The 13,469-nt window shown below is 32.3% G+C and overlaps 1 long non-coding RNA gene across 1 annotated transcript; it reads right to left on the bottom strand.

The window, feature by feature from the left end:
- Nucleotides 1–688: 688 nt before the first annotated feature.
- Nucleotides 689–9,161, bottom strand: LOC127718403 (uncharacterized). Its single transcript, XR_007989810.1, has 2 exons — nucleotides 8,928–9,161; nucleotides 689–2,801 (listed from the first exon to the last, which is right to left on the bottom strand). It is a non-coding gene; the product is annotated as an uncharacterized LOC127718403 (long non-coding RNA).
- Nucleotides 9,162–13,469: the final 4,308 nt, after the last annotated feature.

Genomic DNA, 13,469 nt, shown 5'->3' with positions numbered 1-13,469 from the left:
GTTTATCTGTATCTTCGATAATATTCAAGATAATCAACAAAAACTGCAAAATATCTTTAAAATGTCCAATTTAGAGGCATTTTCGAATGAGTTGTTCGGTTAGGCTGAAAATTATAAGGCTGATAGATCTTGACCTGATGAACATTTTTACCCATGTCAGATTTGCTCTAAAAGCTTTAGTTTTTGAGATATAAGCCAAAAGAATACTACATTTGACACCTTTGTTCTATTTTTAGCCATGGCGGCCATGTTTGTTAATGGATCAAAACTTTGGATACATTTATAAAAAAAATACCCTAAGAAACATTCAGTTTAAGTTTGAAGGTATTTAACCTAGTAGTTTTAGAGGAAAAGATTCTTGAAATAGTTTACGTCGACGACGACTGACGACGGATGACGACGGAGCTGAAAGGGACCGATATTATGCAAACAAGTTAACCAATTTGAGATAAAATTAACCTTTGCATAAATTAGCAGCGTCACTTGTTAAAAAGCAATGACATTTTGAACATGATCTTACAGCTCACAGCTTCTTGAAACTTATATGAGTCCGCTTGAGAGTTTAATTTTAAGCTTTTGCTTTCTTTTTAGAGAATTAACCGATACATGCGTCAATATATTATTGACATTCTAAATTTCAAGAAGGTAACAAACATGACAGGAACATGAATAAAAAGAGCACACTCTATTTCAATAGATGTTTAATCATATAATAAACCTTAGATATGGTTAATTTAGACAAATAAGATAAAAAAAAAAGACACTGTCTCGTTATTTAATGATTGATATATTCAAAGCATTTTAAATCTACTATTACAAAACTTAAAATCATCTATTACAAAAAATTGTAAACAGTTTCTTCTTTTTTTTCCCATTTCGTTTGAAATGCAGACTTAGATTCATGCGATGAATATTGATATATAACATTACTTGAATTTCTTTGAAATTTAGTAACTATAAAAAATTTTGTATTATGATAAAGAATGAAATATGTGCAAACATAATTGCCTTCAACGATTAATGAATTTCAAACATTGTCACTAATTGAAAGATTTCATGGCTTACAGCAAAAAAGCTGGAAAAATGTCATTTAAAACTTATCAATTTCAATTATTCAAGGCAACATTGTAAAGAAAAGCAGTTTCAGTTTTATTCGCAACAAGGAGTTTCATGGTCCGTTTATCAAAGAAAATGGCAGACGGTTCACAGAGATCATCTTCATTTGTCAAAATTTGTTTGTTGTGTTTTCCATCCTTTGATATAATGACCACAATCGAACATTCTTCTCCAACAACAAACACGTTACCATCATTATCTACAGTGATGCCGCTTGGGTATTCCAAGACTGAAGAATCTTTAAAACTCCAAACACGTGATCCCTTACGGTCACAACAAACTACACTGTGATCTCTACAGTCAGTGTAATATATCTGGTTGTCGAATACAGATACGTAGGAACCTCTAGGTAAGTTACAACTGATCACGTGAGAGATAGTTTAATCAACAGTGTTTACTTTATATATACCACGTCCTTTAACACAGACAAACAATGAGTCGTGATCACATGTAATTCCATATGGACGACGAGGAAGGTTGATGAATTTAATCTTCTTTCGGCTCTCGGTGCCTATTATGTCAATTCCTGTGTGCTCATTAGAAAATCCTGATGTGATAGCGACATTTTTCTCGTCGATTAATGTTATGTCAAACACATAACTAGGACTAAGCAACATGTTATATTTGAATGTACCATCTGGTGCAATAACAGAAAGCGTTTTTCTTGAGTAATGATCAGTGAAAAAATAATCGCCATTTACTGACATGCAACAACCTTTAACATTCTCAAAATGGGATGTAATTTTCTTCTGTAGAATCAACTTCAAATCGGTAATGGTCTTCGATGGTGTTACTTGCAACTGTGCTTGCTTGTCTTTCGCTCTGATTAAACGAATGTTACTCGACTTCTTTTTAATTTAAATTGATCCAAAAGATTTTAAACTGTCGAAGATACTAAGCACCCCTGGTTCTACTTTAAACACGAGGTCGACTGGTTCAAATTGGTTAGTTTCTACCATGGATTGTAAATATTGTTCATTTTCAAAAACTTTTTTTTCAATATTGCTCATTACTAGAAATGTTTGAAGATCGGAAGCATGTTCTTTGATGCTTAGTCTGATATTCTGTTAGTAAGTTTTCCTTTTCTTTAATCGATGATAAAACCTTCTGAACATTCTTCTTACATTGACACTCTTTCTTCTCAAAATCTTGTATTATGTCTTTTTCAAGTTTGTCTAAATGTTTGTTTATTTGATTTCTCATTTGTTTAATTTCTGCAAGGTGTATCTCCTTCCTTTCTTCAATACTGACCAAATTAGCCTTTCAGTCCTTCTGGATTCTATTAATGTTCTGTAATTAGTCCATCAGTCTAGTTTCTAAATCTTGAAAGTGTCCGGATGTTTTAGCGTTATTGGTGACTTCATCAAGAGGAATGACGTTGCATTTCTGATGTTCTTTAATGCATTTGAAACAAATAGGTAACGCATGCGCAACGCAGTATTGTTGATACTTTTCGTTGTGGTAAGTACATGACTGCTGTATATCAGTAATGAAGGACGGAAGAGATTTGTACTTGGCAATTGGTATGAGTTCGTGACTTCGTGTGGTTCTGAGTACTTTATGATGTTTTTGGTAGTCATCACAAATGGCTTCTTCACACTCCGAGCACCAGTTTGTTGATTGTTTGGTTATATGTCGCTCTGAACATGCACTACAAAGATTTGTACTTGTAGCCATGGTGATACCTGAAATGTGTATCAGATAAATATCTTCGTTAGGAATGCATTTATCCGATCAAGTTTCCCCAAAAAACTTACTAGAAATATACTCTTTTTAAGTCAGATACATTTCAATATAACTTAAGATCATTTTTGATATTTGAAAAAGGGCACTGATTGGTTGGTACTAGATTTAATTTGTTTATGTTTTTTTTTCTTTGATCATCTTCACAAGAAAGGACGACGATACCAAGGTCAATCAAAAATTGTAATATTAAAAAACAAAAAAACAAAACACAGACAACGACACATACCAATGAACATGATGAAGGAGAGTCAAATAAAGATATGCATGTTTGTTAACGACATGTTCATGTCTCAAATTGCCAGCAGGGAAAACGTGACGTTTTTCTCGTACCTTTAATTTGCGTCCTTCATCGTTTGTCTTTCGTTATCGTCCGTAAACTGCTCACTTAATTTTTTGTTCAAACTGGTTCGAGAGTTTGAAAGAATATTTGTCATTCTTTTACGAGTTTATTCGTACCATTGTTCCAAATATTCGATATATAATTCAATGATTTAATAGTACAAACAACAATAATATAGATTACCGAAAATATGGCACAACACTATCCACAAAGACCCGACTCCTCTGGCAACACTTACCAACAACACCCGACTCATCCGTTGACATCACTACCTACCAACACCTGACTTCTCAGAAATATTTGACAAAACTTACCAACGACACCAGACTCTTCCAACATAGACAACACTAACTACTGCAACACACAACTCCTCTGAAATATTGGACAACACTAACCACAAAAAACCGACTCCGAAGTATTTTACGTATAATCAACAAAAACGTGCATTACATAGTCCAGACATACAGATAGAAAACCTTCAATATCCAGGTTCAAACGGGATGACTGCTATGTAGAAAAAATAACATAAAATGGAGAATTGAAATGGGGAATATGTCAAAGAGACAACAACCCTCCCAAAGAACAGATAACAGCCGAAGGCAACCAATAGGTCTTCAATGCAGCGAGAAAATCCTGCACCCGGAGGTGACCCTCAGCTAGCCCCTAAATAAAATGTGTACTAATTCATTGAAAATGGACGTCATACTAAACTCCAAAACATAAATGAACAAAAATGCGATGGGGTTTAACATATTATGTGAAATCTCAACCCTCCCCCTATACCTTTTGCAAATGTAGAATACACCCACACATAGTATACACACAATAAAACTACTAGCAGTTACTGACATGCCAGCCTCAGACCTCATTCAAACTGATTGAAAAAGTATGTCTTCATCATACATGTGTCATGAAAATTAAGCACAATCCCTCCCGTTAGTGGTTTCGAATCATACCATCATAAAATATTTGAGAAGAACATAACCCGTATTATACCAATAACTGGTTTTATAATAAATGTGTTTATTCCCGATTTAAATGGAATCTATGAGTGGATCAATATTAATACCAAAATATGCCATCTTTAATGACCTGACAACAGTATCGTAACTATATCCCTTCTGAATAAGTCTGTTTAAAGGTATGGTTAGCGTTTGAGGTAAATGTCGACATTTTTGTGCTTTACGATATAACAAGTGATTTGTATAACGGGGTAAACTGTACTCGCCACTACAGGATGCTTACTACCTGTTTGGTTGAATACTGCAGCCAAAAGAAACAAACCGAGTAAACACTTACAACACGTCAATCAAAACCTGAGGGTACACTATTCCGTAAACAAACACAAGACAGCTAACTATCACCACAAAATTACAATAACACATACATGAGATACCTAAAGGATTTCAGAACGGAGAAAACGACAACAGGTAGAACAAGCTTTTAATCGCAGTTAATGTAGAGGACTTAATCAATCACAATAGTAGGGAATGTTTTTTTCCCGAAATCAAATATTTTCTTGCACTACTAGTTGAATAATGTCCCTTAGCATTGGAAAATATAGTAAGAAAATCACATTTGCTTAGAGGATAGATCATAATATTATCATATAAACATGATTTATCACTGACATGGCAACAAAACTTTGAATTAGAACTACAAAATGCTTAAGATATTTTACCCTGGACATAGTTTCCTTAATCTAATTAAAATACAGTTTCTGTGTTCAAACCTGCTATATCTGGCAAAAACTGTTGGAAATTTTAGAGCTCAATGTTCTTCAACTTTGTTTTTATTTGGGCTTCTAAGGGGTTTTTTTCGAACGTAACTAGAACGTCTTTTTTTTAGACGAAAATCGTGTCTGGCCTACACAATTACAAGCTTGGTTTCTTTGGTGCATTTTTCTCAGTTGAAAGCATTCATTATTAAAAATAAGCATTATAAAATAATCGTGCCAATGAGCATTATGATGCAGTGTACTTGGGATCAATAGAATTGAAGCATAAATTCAGTAAAAATAAGCATTATCAAATAATCGTGCCAATGAGCATTATGATGTAGTATACTTTGGATCAATAGAATGAAGCAGAAATTGGAAAAAAAACCAATATTTTTCATAGTTAACAAAACCTTCGGTGATTCAAAACATTTTAGAAACTAGACTTAAATTGAAAAATCGGTGAGACTCTAACTCGAATTGAAATTTTATATACAATTACCAACTGACATTACTATTCGAACGTATGTCATGATCATTTGATTTTCAATCTGTCTTTTTCCAGTTTTTATCAGGCTAGAATATTCATTGCCAAAATCCTTACACAACCCAACCGAATATCAAATGGTCGACCCCTTAAATACCAATCAAATATGATCTGTAGGCACTATACACGAGCTGGCAGCAACTTTAATCCGATAATTAAAGGTGTACCATACTTTCCGTCAGTCTGTCTATGAGGGTCGGGATGGGGGTACTTCATTTGATTTTTTCCCAACTTTTTAGATCATTTTTCTCATATTCTTTATTTATTTTGATTTTTTTTTCCTATATATTTCAGCACCCAATTATTCTCTATTCTTTCTTTTTTACCTATTTGTCTCTATTCTTTATATTGTTGGTTTTTATTCTGAACTATTTACCGTTTTATTTTAGAGGAAAACATACTGATTTTATGATGGCTATGAAGTAAGTGCTTACAATTTAAAGTAACATGCGGAAGGTCAATACAATTGCACAGTCACAATTGAAAAACAATTAATCGTAAACAAATGGTACAACATTTGCTTAGTTCAGTATAACAGATCATATATCATTTTGACTTTGCCTTTATAACCAGATATATTGAAACTATTCTTTATATTGATTGCAGTTAATTCTGCACTTTTTACCTTTTTATTTTAGAGAAAAGAAATACTTATTTCATGCAGACGTACAAGTAAATGCTTAAAACGATAGTCCAATAAAATTGTACTGTCAGCATTGAAATACAATCTATCGTAAATAATGGTGCAATACTTGCTTAGTTCAATACAACACATTTTTGACCTTGTCCGTATTACGTTTATATCGTCATGATCGAGAATTTAAATTTAATCAGTTGTACTATAAACAAAAATTTAATGAAATAATATATATCTGCTCAAATAAAATCAATTGCTTTAAAACAATGATTAAATCATCCATTGCTTATATTTGTGTTATTTTAATAACAATATATTACCATACCATGGTCCCTACATGCTTATAAATACAAACATAGCCTAAGATAAATCAGTGGGGTCACTGGAACACCGACTAAACAGGAGGACAATTCAGTTTACTGAAATAACTACTGAAAAAGAGTACAATCTTTGTTTACCGAAACATAGTTTTGACAAGAGGACAATCGATGTTTACCAGAACATCAAATGGACAAGAGTGCACTATATTTTTTTTTTATCAAAATTACAACTGATCAAGAGAACAATCTAATTTTACATAAACAACGACAGGACAAGAGTACACTAGACTTCTAACGGAATAACAATTGGACAAGCAAGAGTATAATTTTTTTTTCGGAACAGGGAGTGGGCAAGAGAGTAGCCTGAGTTTATCGAAATAACACCTGGACAAATGAACAATATATCTTTACCATAACAACTACAAGACATTAGTGTAACGTATTTTTCAGAAAAAAAATGACTGTATTGGATAATAATCTATTTTACAGAAACAAGAGGACAATCTATCTGAACAAGAGTAGATCTATTTTACCGGAACATAGTCCAGACAAGAGTACACATTTTGTATACCTAAACAACGACTATATATAGTACAAAATATGTATACCGGAACAACGTGTGGAAAGAGTACAATTTATATTTACCCAAACAACGACTGGACACTATAATTCTAACGGAATAACGATTGGACAAGGGAGTAATATGAGGTTATCGAAAATACAACTGGGCAAATGAACAATCTATCTTTACCAAAACAACTACTAGACATAAGAACAACATATTTTTACGGAAAAATGACAGGACAGGAGAATAATCAGCAACAAGAACTGAACGAGAGGACAATCTATTTCTTACGGAATAAAGTCCAGTCAAGACAAAAACTAGGTTTACTGCAACAACTAATGAACGAGAGTACAAGAGTGCATTCTATTTTTTCTCGAACAACATCAGGATAAGAGTACAATCTATAGTTAATTTGAACAACAACTTGAACAATTGGACAAAAGTGCATAGCATTGTTTACATAATCAACGGCTGGACAAGAGTTAAATATATGTTAACAAGCAAAACCATGGGACAAGAATGCAATCTAGTTTCCCTGAACATTGAATTAGCAGGAGTGCATTTTTTTTTATATCAAACAATGACTGGACTAGAGTACAAAAGTCAGATATATAATTTTACTGACTGGACAAGTGCACTATCGACAGGTGTTGTAAAATCTTAATGTAATAAATGTCTGCACTGTCAATTTCTTTGTTATTACTTTGTTAAATCAACATAATACCACAAAGTATTTAACTTTAAGCTTCTGTGTAAACTGAAAAAGCTATTATGATACTCAGTAAGAGATATAAAAATCAGACATCGTTTATCTTGATAATTAATGGTAGAGCTGAAGGTATACAACTGGATAATACCTTTGAATATTTTTAAACAGAAGTATTGTGATATCAATCTTTAGATCTTGTAACCAATTATTTGATTATCTGATCCTGCAAATTAAAATGTTATGCTTGTTCGTTAAATGACATATATTTGTACTATATCATTGTTCAGTCATGTCTCATTATCATATTCGATTGAAAACTGTGTATAACTAATACCACTGTTAATCTGAAAATTTAAAAGTCTGTTAAATATTTCTAATAGGTGTACGCGCTTAAAACTCTTCATAACAATAAAATAGCAAAATGTATATCGGATAGACAAAATCTTTGTTCAGCAAAGTGAAATGGATTAAATGATTGTAATCAGGGGATGAAAAATGAAGTAACTATATTAAAGCTAATATTCATCGATTTCAATCACAAATTGGTCGAAAATCAGGAGCCTAAAATATCATGTCAGCAATACATGCTGCCTCTTGCCCTCTACTTGTTAATCAACCCTCAATAGTTTTATCGTTCGAACATTCTGAGACGAGGAAGTAGATCCTCGCAAATGAATCGATTCCTCATTACCTTCTTAATTACTTTTTTTTGTATTATTTGTTCTCTCTTTTTCAAAGATTTCGTCTTAACAGTGGCCCCAATTGTGCGGGTGCACTGAACTCTAATTCACTAGGATTGTCAGTTTTCCTATCAAAGGTCGGTGGTTTTCTCCGGGCACTCCGGCTTCCTCCACCAATACAAACTGGCCGCCACGAAATAGCCCAAAACCGGTGTTTAAAAGTGGCGTTAAAACACCATAAATCAAAAATCAAATGTTAACAGTGGTTAAACTGGTGGTGCCAATATACATCCTTCCTCGAAATGCAAATCTGATTTATTTAATAAATACTCATTTGATAAGAAGGAAGCAATGATGTTTATTATATACCTATATATCCGATTAATTGCTGTGATGACGTGTCAAGTAATATTGGATGGTTTTCCACCCGTTTTGTGTATTTTATAATATAAGTTTTAGTGATAGCTCTAGAAAATTCTCCATTACAGTTATCTTTTGATAAAATGTATGTTGAAATAAATATATAGATATTAAAATGTGGTTATCCTACCTGACAACAGCTAAAACAATCTCCTTTAACCCATGAAGAAGGATGAAAAAGTCACATGATATATACTCTAAGTACTTATATAAACAAAGCACATGATATGCCAGGTTACCATATAAATCATTATACCTCAGGCAGTCTTAACGATTCTTTTCTGCACTGCCCCGATAATCATCAACTTATGACATGTTTTCCAGTACTGAATTATATATTGTGTCATAGGTATCAACACCAAAATCAATAGACTTTTATTCAAATGTCCATACTCGACTAAAGACGATAATTATTTAACTACGATAATTTATATTTACCTTTACCAGAGAGGGTCGTTTGCCATTTAAATATGCAAATATCAAGGAAAACAAAGACGCAGTGCATTGAATTTATGATTGAATTTTGAAAATAGCACAATCATCCAAAATTGCATATGTACGTCATCTATGAAATACAAGCTCAACATTTGAATTCAGAAATAAAAAGAACAACATTCGAAAGCTGCTAATTAAAAAAAAAAATCCTAAAAGTTTTTAGAGGAAAGGCATGATTAATTTATTTGTAAAAAATATTATATTTTGTAACTCAACATTAGATAAAATGGTAACTTTTCTGAATGAGATTTCATTTTATGAACATTTTTTTGCAGACAAATATTATTCTCTCCTTCGATAGTTCCATACATTGATTTGTCCGAGAAGCACATGTAGTATAAAGTCGAATTTAACTAATGACAAGAATAAAGAGCAGAGGTTTTTCATAAACTGTAACACTTGAAAATACAAACTTATTTGTGAAGAATACAAAATATGTTTTACAGAGACAACAATTGTCTAAAAGAACAATCTAGGATTACCGTTAACACGACCTGATAAAAGTGCTATCTATTTTGTGCGGAACAAGAATTGGAAATGAACACAATTTTTTTTACAGGAACAAATATGACGACTGAATAACAACTGGGCAATGAACAATACATTTTTACTGGAACAACGACTGGACATGAGTACAATTTATTTCTACAAGAACAACGGCTGGACATGAGTACAATTTATTTCTACAGGAACAACGTCTGGACAGGAGACCAATATATTTAATCAGAACAATGAATGAACAAGAGTGAAATCTTTTTACCGGAACAACGACTGGACAGAAACGTTATCTTTTTTTTTACTGGAACAACGAATGGAAAGAAAAATCTATAATCACTGGAAGACTTAGTGTTATATATTTTTATCGGAATAACGACTGGACAAGAGTGTAGATTTACCGGAGGAACGACTGGACAAGAGTAAAGGTTTACCAGAACAAGGACTAGTCAAGGTTTAAATGTATACAGGAAATAGAAATAAGCTACAAAATATTGTTACTGGAACAACGATTAGAAATAAGAATAATCTATCTCTAACGGAATACGGACTAGATAAAAGTACAAAATCTGTTTACGAAAATAATAAATGGAAAAGACTACAGTCTATTTCAATGGAGTTGCATCTGGGCAAACGTACAACATATTTTTACCGGAACGTGGAGAGTGCAAAAGGATAATTTATTTGTACCTGGTCAACTATTGAAGGATCTATTCTATGCTTACTGGAACAACGATTTGGCCAGATTCTATTTCAGTTGATCTTATATAAATACTTACCTTGAAACGATAGTTTTAAAGATGATGTAAAAGATAAAGCTTAGTTAGCTATTGATAATTTTAAACAAATCGCACAACATTGTTGAAGTAACCTGTATTGTTAGTCAAGACCGATATTTCAAGTATTTTCGGAATACATTTCAAATATTCATAAGAAGATATTGGAGATATAAACAATTATTGTGATTTTTATTTAATGTTTCTACTTTGGAAATGAGTAACATTCATAACTCATTTTAATTTGGCTGCTTTTCAATTATTTGCCAAATCGCTTGCTTTCATTTATCTATGAATTTCCCAAATAATGAAGAAATGTATTAATTTTTTATCTGATATTTGTAGCACGAAGTTCAACTGGATTGAACGTTCAACGAAAAACAAACAATGTCAATTGTCATAGTCATTTTGATTTCCGTCAATTTAACTCTCATTGCGAAAAAAAAAACAGTTTCTGCTTTATTCGCTACAAGAAGTTTTCTGGTATTTTTGCAAAGAAAATAGCTGACGGTCCAGGTACACCATCTTCGTCTGTCAGAATTTGTCTGTGATGTTTTCCGACGTTTGATATAATGATTCCATTTGTCGACGTCCCTACAAACAACAAACACGTTCCAGGCATTATCCATAGTGATGCATCTCGGGTATTTTCTCACTTAAAGACATATGAAAAATATTAATCTCAATCATTTTAAGTAACACTTTTAAGGAAAACAGTTTCATTTGTGTTCGCAACAAGAAGTTTTTTCTGGTCTGTTTGTCAAAAAAGATAGCTGACGGTCCAGGTAGACCATCTTCGTCTGTTAGAATTTGCCTGTGGTGTTTTCCATCGTTTGATATAATGACTACATTCGATGAATACTCTCCGACAACAAACACGTTTCCATTATTATCCACAGTGATGCCTCTCGGAAGTAGCAACACTGAAGTATCTTTAAAACTCCAAACACATGATCCATTATGGTCGCAACAAACTACACTTTGACCATTGCAGTCAGTGTAGCGTATTTTGTTGGCGAATACAGATATGTAAGTTACAACTGATCTCTTGAGACGTAGTGTAATATTTTCACCTTTTGTTGTTATTTTCTTCTGTAGAATCAAATTCAAGGTTGCATTTCTGTAAATATCAACAATGCAATTTCCCATAGGAACTCCTTTCACAGCTAAAACTGTACCACTTTTATTATGAAGTTTTGAAAAAAAAATATATCCTAGAAAGGAAAGTTTATATGCAATACTATTTTTTTCAAAGGTCAAAATATAGGGCTGTGCGGCATATTTTCAACGTTTATATGCCCCGAACTTCTAAGAGTTTAAACTTACATTAAATTTCTATAATACCCCAACCTGGACTTAAGGATTTTCACAAACTTCAACTTGATCACTATGAATATATATATTTACTGGTAACATTTCCATGTTATGTCTCTATGAGATGAAACATAGCGCGGTTTGAAAAACAGCTGTATTTACAAAGTGCAAGCTATACTAGCATTTATTCTAATAGAAAACTTTCTAAAAACACTTTTTCTCACAACAATACTTATATCTTAAAATTATAGCCTGAAGGAATTACTGAATATACTTTAAATTTTCTTTTACAGTACATTTTATACCTCCACCCCTGTATCATTTTTTTTTATACAGAAATTGAAAATAAGACTTTAATTATTGCCAGCTTACCCTATGAGCATGTTTTCTAACATGAAATGTCTAGAACCTGTTTGAAACTATTTTGATAACAAATTGAAAGCATTTCAGAACACTATAAATGAAATGTTTAGCAGCTAATCATTCCAACATTCAAGATTATATAAAGTGTCCAATCCTGCCTCTGTCTCCAGTCCACATCTTACTGTATGCCTATTTGTCAATGGAAGTTCACAATTACTGCCTCAAATGGTCAGTTTAGAAATCTTGTCACAACAGTATCATCTCTTACCATATATCTAACATAATTTAGCTAATATATGAACTAGAAGTGTTTAAACAAAGCCATATTTGCAAAAGTTGTATGTATGAAGATACCAGTCTGATGTATGAATTCACTAAAAGTTTTATAGAAATGACTGCTAACATCTGATTTTGCATAACTTCCAAGTACAGTTTTTGGTTTATATACAAAAGACCTTTAAAATAATAAAGTCATAGCATTTACAAGTTAAATTATTTGTTTTTTATGACCCAGGGGGTAGGAATTTTTCTCTGTTTTTTGCCCCTGGGGCCTCCAATTTTCTCAATTATTCTGCTGTTTCTAGCAATATGGAATATTTAGTGCATATTTAGGAAAAAACACATTATTGTAAGTTTTATTGAGGTATTTTTGTATTTATAGCTTGTATTTTTTTATGCCGTGATCACAAAAAAGCACATTTAGGTGATACGGCTTACTTTTGGGTTATCGACAGGATAAAAACACCCAACCAATAATATTCAGGAAGGATCTATGAGTTTCAATGACTGCGAAGAGTAAATATTAGCACTTCTTAACAATTTAAATTACTAATATGCACATATAATGAATTTATTTTGCATTCAGGGCTTTAACTAAACTATGCATATTGTTTCTGTAAATTTATGCTGAGTCATCATAGTTAAGGCCCAGGATGTTCTCAATCTTCATGAAATATTTATAAAACTTCATATTTGAGTTAATTTCATTAAAATCTCTGAGATAAAGCAGATTTGGTGAAATTCTGTATGTTCCCTTTTTTTACCCAATATAGGTTGCATTTCTGTAAATATCAACAATGCAATTTCCCATAGGAATTCCTTTCACAGCTAAAACTTTTACTATGAAGTTTTGAAAAAAAATATATCCTAGAATGGAAAGTTTATATGCACTACTATTTTTTTCAAAGGTCAAAATATAGGGCTGTGCGGCATATTTTCAACGTTTATAT

Source organism: Mytilus californianus, unplaced genomic scaffold, assembly GCF_021869535.1.
Source record: "Mytilus californianus isolate M0D057914Y unplaced genomic scaffold, xbMytCali1.0.p SCAF_10, whole genome shotgun sequence".
Classification (NCBI taxonomy): Eukaryota; Metazoa; Mollusca; class Bivalvia; order Mytilida; family Mytilidae; genus Mytilus; species Mytilus californianus.
Note: the sequence above shows the minus strand (reverse complement) of the source record. Positions and strands in the feature narration are given on the sequence as shown.